We start from the raw sequence: 10,532 nt of genomic DNA on the forward strand, positions 1-10,532 counted from the left end.
TCATCTCCTTTTGTCACCACCATTCCTCCTTCGGGGGACACCTTTTCGTCGGTGTCGAAGAGCACGCTGGGAAAGTGAGGAAAAGAAAACGAAACGATAACGATACGCCCGAACGTCGAACCCGTCGTCGATCAGTAGGGAGAGAAAGAGAGTGAGAGGAGGAGGAGGAGGATATCGAGATGCAAAAAACCAATCGAGTGCAATCGGCTGGAACAAACATGGGCAAACTCGGTGCATATATGCTCCACATCCTTCGCCGTGCGGCCGGTTCGCCGGTCAAGGAGAAGCCAACAAAGCGATCGGATGCTTCCTTCATCTGTGCGCTGCCGAGTGGGTTCGAGTCCATTCGTCTCTCTTCTTAATCGGCGCTAATGACTTCATGGTGACTTCACTCCGCAAACAAACCGCACCCATAAATTGGCCGTTTAAAAGTTGAAGTGGCAGCCGACTCATGGGGTTCGTTCGTTCGTTCGTTCGTTCGTTCGTTCGGTCCGTCGCAATAGACGAGCGAGTATGTGAGTACCTCAAGTATTTGCCAACAAATCACTATTAATCATGGAAAAAGGACCGATTTGGTGCAGAGGTAGGTAGCAATGATATTACGTATAGCAGACTCGCGCAACACTAATTGAAGCTTGAGCAATATTGTCCGAAATAGAACAGCGAAGGAATGTCTGGGACTAGATATTTTTATTTATTAAACTATTAGCGAAACAAACATTTGAGAAGAATTACTGAGCTACATTTTACACGTTTTATCATGGAAGAAAATACACATCACACATGAATTGTGAAAAAAAGGAAAATGTTTGGATTATTGTTTATTTTATTTTTCGTTGTAAAAACACTTGGATTGACCTAAAGTCTTCAGACACCAATTAAACTCCATTAAAAATGCTGAACCATCATTTTGTTTCTTAACATTTCACCCATTTTGGCATAACTTTAAAAGACGGAAAACCCGTATGTTTTCCATTATTTTGCTTCGTTTTTTATTCCTCTTAATACAAGAATTTACTTTGCGCCAATAAAATGCGCCGGACAATGTTTTGGAAATGTAAGATTGAGTAACGTAGGTCAATTGGAAAATAAAACGATTTCTCCGTAACACACTAAATCATCCAACTGACGAAAACGGTGGCACACACCGCTTCTTTCATCCTATTTTCAATTACCACACTGAGCATTACGATCACCACCACCATCATCATCATCGCATTGAGTACCCTTTCCTCCTCACTCCTTTCTGAACCTCTTGCTGATCGACCGGCTGGCGGCTCTGTTCAAACGGTTGACGAATAAATAGTGTTCCTAAGAAATCGGCGAAAAACAAGAGCACATAAAGAGCAAATTTTCCATCTCAATCGATGACCAAACCCGGGAACCCCACCTCCGTATGATCTCACTCACTGGTGCGGTCCTTCAGCGGCAATCGTCCGGAGTCGTTCGTGCAGTCGAGTTCCGAATGTGCATGCGTGAATGTGCAGACCAGGCCATGCTCGACCACACCATGCTGGACCGCCGCCTTGTGCCGGCACGATCGCACTCCATTAAACATAACCCCCTCACCCCTAATGTCCACACCTTCCTGGGCCCAACCTGGCCACTACTCGCTCACTGCCACTAACAAATGCAAAGCACTCTCCCTTTCCCTGCTACTCTTCTCCCTCATCTTGGGCCGATCGAAAGATTTCCATTTATTTCTCGACCCACAACTGCCTCGTGCAACCACGGAGCGTACGGAGAGGTCCAGCCAAAGCTTGCGCCCAACGGTACCGGAGATAGATTAGTGGCGCTCACTGGTTCGCTGGTTCGCTGGCTCGATGCTCGCGAAAGATCGTCGAACCGCGCAACTGTCATCCTCATCACCACACCCCGGGTCTGGCCTTGTCTCCATGCTGCATCAGGCGCTGCGGACAGGGACCGGGAAATCGATACCCGGTGCCCGGTGTGCTCCACCACCATCTGCCCACTGGCCTTCCCTCTCTCCAGGCCGCTTGATCGCTCCGCAGCAGCAGCAGCAGCACCAGCAGAAGAGAGGGAATTATCTGATTTATTATTATTGCGATTTATATGATCATTTTCATTTGTTTCGTTACTTTCCACTCCAGAATCTCTGGCTGCTCTTCTGCCCTTCGGCCCATTGCCAGCATCCTTGCCACTCGCGAGCCGATTGCCGCGAGGCCCCCGGGCCAATCGTCCTTATCCGTGGCGCGCACACGCGGCCAGGAGGCCATCGGACCTTGCACTCTCCCATTTATTTCGCTGCCCTCCCCCCTTTTTTTTGTACTGTTTACTTTGCATTATTTGATTCCCCTTTTCGGTGTGCGATTTGCGGCGATTTTCACCGTCCAACGATCCGGCAGCAGCAACAGCAGCGCGGTGGCGGCGATTCGTGGAGGGTCGCGCGGTTCGATCAGAAGATCGAAGAGCGTCGGTTCGTGGGGTCGATCCAGTTCACCAGACAGGCAGGCAGGCAGCCAATAGTGTCACCGCGATCACACATGGCGCACATCGCAGTAGTTCATCCAGCCTGCCAGGGTCGAAGCCACCCCATTCCAATTGGCTCCATCACGGGGTGGCTGTGGCCGATATCGGGGGTGGTTCCGAGCGAGTGTGAAGTCATATCCGTCCCTCCATGGAGTAAGCCATGGTGCTCCCCTATCCAAAAAGGATCCAAGCAACCGGAGCAGAGTGCATTCTTCCTTCCTATCGGTTCACTCGTCTATCTCACGTTCTTTTTCTCTGTCTCTTCCTCTCTCTCTCACGCAAATACTGGTTGTGACTTAATTGAGGCCGATTAAGATTTCACCGTGCTTCATCTTCTGCTCTTTCGCCTTCGTTTCGCTATTATATTGCATCTTTTGCGTGGGCGAAAAAGGCCTTTGACTGGTGACGACGATTGCAACGAAGTGGTGGACGGGAAGGTTGACGAACGGGGTGGAGGGTGAAAATGGTAAATATTCATTCTCCGTGTTGCCACGATTTGACTTCTGACGTTTAATATAACATGTACGGGTGACGGAATCGTCACCACCAGGGCTGTTGGCGTTGGCGATGTTGTTGCTGTTGCTGGTGAGCAGAAGGAATGTTAGAAAACGGCAAGGGAATTTGAATGAACGACCTTTTCCACGATCAATCACCAGACTAGAGGTGCAACGATGAGAACCGATCGTTGGAGCAGATGGCAATTGACTTTCGATCTGCCTGGCATCTGGTGGCAACTCTTTCTTTCTTTCTTTCTATGTTTCAGCTGGCAAAATTCAATAGCTTTGCATTATTGCATACATTTCAATGAGCAATTTATAAATAGCGTTTCAAATCCTCTAATCATCATAGCAATAAATAGCATTTTGCAAAATTGATAATAAAAAAATCTCGAACCAGAATAAACGGTAATCCCTATAAGATCCAAGTTTTACAGAAATTACTTGGAAGATTCAAGATAAAAAAGAATCCACAAATGGTATATTCGTATTTCAGCTGCTTTCTCTAATGCGACTTCACTTACCATCGATTCTTTCCCATTTTATAACTTGAGAACGGTAAACGCCGACCCAGCCCGTAAGCTTTTATTACTTCTTTTTTTCCTTTGGTGAGTAATTAACTTATTTGAATTGGAGCGACTTGATCGACGATGACGCTCAATGCGGTTGTTGATCGGTTGTAGCGAGTGATAAGAAAATAATAATAAATATGTCTGTTCGTCGCGATCGCATCGATTGTAGTAGATAGATAGAAGATTATTCGCTTCTGCATTCAAGATGGACGATTAACACAACTGACTCATTTAATTATTATTACTGGTTGATTAATATTGTAGCCATTTTCATGCTTCGCTTCTGTTAATACAACCATAAATTGATAATCGTGTATGCTCTACCCCATATACTATTCGTACCAGATCAGTTATTGCAGCTCCTAATAGCTATATTGTCCAGAGAACTAATAGCTTCAAGTAGCAAAGCACTTTTATTCATTTTAATTATGATAATTATGAGAAAACACTAGCCGTGATCAATTCATGAAACAACACAGCTTACTCACTAGCAAAAGAGTTCGTCTACTCGCTTTCGAATCGCATTTGAATTATTTTTATTTAAACAAAAAACATTTCACTACATTTCTGTGCCATGTTTACTCACGACATTATCTGCCAATATTCAATGTTGCCAGCGCACCGCAAGGATTAATCGACAAAGTCTCACGCGATGGCCACCATGCAGAGCGCAGTTCCTTCCTCTACCGCAGAGATTATTTGTAATCCTTCATTTAATGGTTGATTCTGAACACACACAAAAAAGCATCAAAATAGCACGGCATCTCAATTCACGGCGAATCGGCGACAGAACCCCGGAGTGATTTTGCGGTTTCGTTCCGGAGGCAGGCAGCAACCACACCATGGGGCACGATGCACCACAATTTATGACTAAACGTGTGATGACGACAACGACGACGACGACGACGACGACGACGACGACGACGACGACGACGACGACGACGACGACGACGACGACGACGATGTTGTCTGGCCTGATCGTCACGGATCGCCCCAACTGTTTCGCTCACAGAAACCATACAGCGCTTCCGGACGCTTCCTTGCCTGTTCTGTCGCATATATCGTTGACATATGTGGCCGTTGTGGCCGACCGCGACCTGGTGTTGGCCGCCACAGCCGCCGAAATAAAGTCATTACCCGTTGACCCCCAACAAGGCGCACGATGCGCAATCTGATACCCCGCTCTTGAACCGCGTTAAGGGCACGTGAACTCGTCCCATCGATCGCCATCATCGCGAGGAGGTATCATCTGCGCAACACTTTTAACCACGAAGCATTTAACATTTTACTCGTTTTCATATCGTCGGTTGTTTAAAAACGCGGTCCCCCTGTGCCCACGTTCGGTGTCACACTTTATCATTCGCAACACGCAATCCCGCTGCTTCGTTCTCCTCTTATTTTCTGTCTGTTGTGTGGCGCTAAACGCAATGGAACTGCTCGCGATCCCGTCGATCTGTGCTGCATTCAGCCACCAGCAGGCATGCAACACAATTTGCAACATTTCACGGTCACGTTTCTGCCAAAGGTTCTCTCTCTCTCTCTCTCTCTCTCTCTCTCTCTCTCTCTCTCTCTCTCTCTCTCTCTCTCTCTCTATCTCTTTCTTTCCCTATTGCTCTTCTTTTCTTTCTGCTTTGAATTGTTATCATCTTATGTGGCCAGCAGTATGGGCGGTTTCGTCAAAATTCCTGTTTTTCTAAACTCCACCCCAGACCTCCCTCTGTCTCTTCTCTACCTTGTCTGTCCACCCAAGTACCTCCGGAACCGTCGGATCAAGTTGTGAAACATTTTCATTTCGTGCAGTCTGATGAGCACAGAACACACATTACAGGGTGGTGCAGCTGCAGGCAAATGATGTCCTTTGCCACAGAGTGGAAAGCATGCAAAAGGGCACCGGTCCTTACAAACCTGTACACCCTGTCTGGCCACGCGAAGCTACACAGATGATTGGATACATCTCGTGGCCAGTCAGCCAGCCAGCGAACGAACGCAAGAACGAATCAGGATGAAGAGGAACCGACATTAACAGTGGTTCTGCCGTGGCTACAAGAAGAAGCGATTGCGATCGCGATCTGCACTGCCAACGCCCGCCTGTGTTGCTGTCCCACCACCTCCTCCTTCTCCTTCTCCTCTCGTCTGTTGTCCGATCATCTCGCGCCACGGCCACGGTAAACGTTGTCGCGCTCGGTTTGGGGCGATACATCAGAGTGGTTTGTTGGTTTGATTTCGCGTTCTCTCTTCAGTTCTTCTTCATTTTTATTAGTTTATCTCGGCCCCAGAACCTCTATTCTCTCTCTCTGTCTCTCTCTGTCTCTCTCTCTCTCTCTCTGTCTCTCATTCCATCTTTCTGAAACAAGAGCCTTCCCCGAATGAAGACGAGGGGGAAAAGTGATTATCTTTCCACCGCTCGATGGACCCGGAGGACCGGGGGGACCATCGAAAAACCGGACAACCCGCGGACCCCGGACACGTTTTTGGTCGTCGTCGTCGTCGTCGTTCATCGCCCCAGGGTGGCCACGGACGAGGAAGAGGTATGGGATGGTGGAGCAGGGGCATCATATTCCAAAGAGAGAGAAAGAGCGAGAGAGACGATCGAGTCGCTGTTTTGAGAAATAATATGCTCGAATATAATGTCTTAATTAGCGAAATAGCAAAAGAACCCACTTCCTTCGTCGCGGGAAAAAGGGGTAGCAAAGGGGGGCTGGGGTGGTTGAAGATTCCGACATTCTGTGGGCGCAGGCAGCATGCGTGGAGAGATCGAGGGAGAGCAGAAGGAGAGCAGCAGAATGAGCAGGAAGAGTAAAAGGCAGCATTCTCACGTAAAAGCCGCGAGCAGGACGTGTAGGTTGGCGTTCGTTCGTCTCGTTGAAGATGAAGACCACCCCACACCCCCTGCCACCCCCTGAGGGACACACAGATACACACGAGCTACTGACGATGGCAGGTTGTGACCGTGACGAGCGACGACGACGACGACGACGATGACGATCCGTGGTCGACGCCGCGTTCGACACGCGTTATGTCGTCGTCGTCTTGGCGCATCTAGTGGTCAGTGCGGGCGGAGTGGGTGGAGGAGAGTTATTGCTTCTCGATTCTAAACACTTGGTCAACGCGTTGGCACGATTACGGGTTTCGCGATAAAACTGTCATCATCATCACTCGATCACACATCGCATCTACGGCCGCTGGGACACTTTCGCTACGCAATTCCTCACCACCCTCGGCCAACTCCTCCGCTGCTGCAGCATAAGACGATTGATCTGTCGGCGACTAGCTGGTGGGTGGTTTTCGCTGGTGAGACGTTTTTTGTTTTAGAGTCTCCCAGCTTATCATGTGTCAATCATCAATAAAATGCCACAAAACACGGGATGGTCTGGTGGGTCGTAAAATACGGGAACATTTGATACGATCACACGTGGTGCTGGTGGTAAGTTCAGCCCCTCCCGGGTGCGCCACTAGTTCGCGTAGTTCTCACCGAGTTCTCCCGATTGGTTCACCAAAGGAACCTGAACCAGCGCTTTGCATTTTGAAAAGAACGTCGTGTCGTGTATCTAGAAACTCTCCCGCGGCATCTACGGTTGATTCTCGGAAGGCCGCGACAAGATTGGCCACCAAGATTTGCAGCGAGCCGCGAATTTATGGCGTATTGTCTAACACCCAACCTATACGTCTGGTGCGCAAACTTTGCAAAAGTAAGGTAAATTCATTTTCTTTAGGCTAGTGTGTTAGTAAAAGTGCCAAAAAAAAACTTGTTTTAATAGAAAAAAAGATTTTCGAAGATGGCTCCAGAGAGGATCGAACTCACGACCTTCGCGTTATTAGCACGACGCTCTAACCAACTGAGCTATGGGGCCATGTTGAAGCAACGAGAGATAAAACCCAACACAAACAACGCACATGACACTACGTAACGATGAATGGACTAATTTTATCTAGTAAACTACTACCGCGTCTAGTGATTACCGGAACTGCCTACACAGGATGATGTAAACATTGCTTTTCTAGTAAACACTTTGCTGTACCCAGATCTGCTTGTGACATACTGAAACACAGGCGCCTACTGCAACATGTGGCCCACGATTATTCATCACCATCTACCACCAACCAGCAAGCAAGAGGGGGATGGGGTGCACCGCAAGCAAGCATGCGTCAAATTTGATTTCATTTTGATTTATCACCGCGATCGAAGATCAATTGAATTCGTATGGGCTGTTGTCGCTGTCATGATTGTTTGTCGCACACGCTCGCACACAGCACACCAACCCCTTGGGAACAACCAACCCCCGCGGGGTTGGGTGAGGGATGCCACTTGAAGCGCCGATCAATTGAAGAGTGGAACTACTCGAGAAAGTAGTTCACCGCACGCACGATGTCAATGTTTAAAAAAAAGGTCATACAGGCACGGACATACTCACAAACAACTGCCTCCGACAAGCGTATGATGGAGAAGGGTTTCCATCCCTCCCACCAGTTGCGCATGCAATCCACGCGCATGACCCCCGCCCGGTGCCTTGTCTTATGTCTAATCTGACACGACCCTGATTGATTGATTGTGGTCGGTAGCCCTTCTCTGGCTAGTGCTGGGCTGTGCAAGTGGCCATCAACCAGTGGCGCAATTGATAATCCGATTGGCTCCTTGGCATTGGGTCGAATGTTCACTCCCGGCGTTTGATAAGAAGCAGCGCAACGGCAGTGTTGGCTCGTGCATTAGAACGTTTGAATTTAACCCATTATTCCAGAATGAGTGAGTATGGAGTCCGCAGGAATATCGATCTGCTGTTTCCTCTCTCATGGATCTCTGCGATCTTGCGGTTGGAAATGGCACCGACCGCGATCGTTAAAATTTATTCGCTTTGATTAGTGATCAATAAACCGAAGAAGCGTGCGGTGCGATCGGCAGCGACTATGACGATCGCTGGTGTTTCGTTTCCCGCCCCGGGTATTGGTGCGATTCAATTCCAAACCAACCAACCAACCAACCAACCAACAAGCGGATATCGATCGACGGGTGCCAAGGTGGTGAGGAGAGAGGCAGCGAAGATCGAACCAATTTGGGACCGGCTTGGGGATGTCATTCGAAGGAGCGCCCAACAGTAAAAATGTTAAATTGGCTCGTTATGACGCTGGCCTAAGCTCTGGGTGCGACGAGGTGTCGAGCTTAGAGGCGGTCTCTTTCCCCTTCTCTCTACCCAAACCGATCGATTCCTGTGGACCGTTGGGACAGCAAGCTGCACCAACCAACAACCGGCGGGACGACTGTCAGTTTGAAAAATTAATCTGGTTAATCATCACCTACGAATGGTCCTCGCTGGGACGCTGGGACCGATCCCGGTGAGCAGTGAAAGCATAAATATTCATGGTGCGGGCCTTTTTTTATGACAAAAATCCGTCCGGTCCCGAAACCGCGGGACCTAAGAACCTAAGAGGCTAACACCCCGGGACCACTTCCTCCTCCTCCTCCCGCTCCTTCTCTACGATCACTGCCATAGTATCAAGAAGGAATCAAGTTATATGGTTGACCTCTCGCGTGGCTCGTATTTGATTCGATGCTCACCTGAACCGTCGCAGTCGTGAGTCGGGCATGTATGGGGTGCGATCGGGGTAACACATCGATCGCCATAAATACAACCGGATTGCAATTTAACGACTTGGCTCCGGGGTGCGTATCGGATGCGTATTCAGATCGGAAAGCGATCCAATTTGGAGCCTTCTACCGGGCAGTAACGCTTGGGACACATCTGGTCCAACAATAAAGACACTGGGCGGTCATTGAGGTGTCATATTTGGGGATCTGGAACATTATGGCAGGTTCAGATCGAAAATTCCCTTGTTAATCATTGGACGACAATCGAAGGCTCATCAATATGGCTCCGATATATCCAAACATAATCCACGGGAATCGATCTTTCACACTAACTTCCATCGGACGGTGGGCCTCGCTAGAAAACAATGCAGCTTCCCAGTGCCCAAAACGCATAATAAGACGTACAAATAGTTTCGTTAGAGCGCAGAGACCCAAGCGAAGAAGCAACTCCCCGTACGGGAAGCAACAGCACCAACAGAAGAAGCAATCGATGATAGAATGCCTTCTCCTCTGCCTTCTTTTCCACCTTCTCCGTATCGTAATTATCATAATTTCTATAAATATTATTTCTCGCCTCGCCAAGATTTCCTCCTGGAAGAACCTTTTGGAGGACTTGGTCCGCGCTCTTGAGAGCATGCAGCCCTCTCCCTAGCTAGCAAACCTCGGGTCGATGGTTCCTCTTACGGTCACCGGACCACTCGACACTACGGGCCGCTCTTCCCATCATCCAATCCATCCTGACCGCTCTATCGCTCGGTTGCTCGCTCGGCCCGCAATATATCGGCCACGCACCAAGCAGCGCGGCACTTAGGACAACAATATAATTCTCCATTCCTCCCGGTCAGCCTGCTGCTAGTGCTGCATAAGTGGCCCCCGGGTCTCGGGACTCAGATTTCGTCGAACGGTGTCCCAAGAACGGTACCGCAGCCTCCGCCCAGCGGGGTGGGGGAATCGTGAAATCAAAACAAGACCTCTGAAAATTACCCTCTTCACCCCGGGGTGGGGGCACTTGTCGAAATCCCCTGGCCGCGGACAAGAGAGCATAGCCCAGAGAACAGTCTTATTTATGGTGATGTGCCAAGGGGAAACGGCCCGGAGGGCTGAGAGAGAAATTATCTCCGCGAACAATAGTTTAGCTCGCCTGTACGTTGGAAGATCATCATCATCGTCATCGAGCGAGCAGCAGCAGCAGCATCAGGTCGAGAGATAGGCCGATATGTGACGACGCACCACACCACAAGGACGTGACACGCACACACGTGCGCACAGCATCTTAAGGGGTCCGATCCTCTGGATGGCTGGAAAACAAGAAGGAAAACGATGAAGACCCTTTGAAGCTGAAGCAGTAATTAGTGAAGCCGATTATTCCCTTTCTTCTTCCACTTTTGTTGC

The 10,532-nt window shown here is 49.1% G+C and overlaps 1 non-coding gene across 1 annotated transcript; it reads right to left on the reverse strand.

Annotated features, from left to right (window-relative positions):
* Positions 1-7,336: 7,336 nt before the first annotated feature.
* Positions 7,337-7,410, reverse strand: Trnai-aau (transfer RNA isoleucine (anticodon AAU)). Its single transcript has one exon. It is a non-coding gene; the product is annotated as a tRNA-Ile (tRNA).
* Between the last annotated feature and the right edge of the window lie 3,122 nt (positions 7,411-10,532).

The sequence above is a fragment of the Anopheles aquasalis genome, chromosome 2 (assembly GCF_943734665.1).
Source record: "Anopheles aquasalis chromosome 2, idAnoAquaMG_Q_19, whole genome shotgun sequence".
In the NCBI taxonomy this organism is placed as follows: domain Eukaryota; kingdom Metazoa; phylum Arthropoda; class Insecta; order Diptera; family Culicidae; genus Anopheles; species Anopheles aquasalis.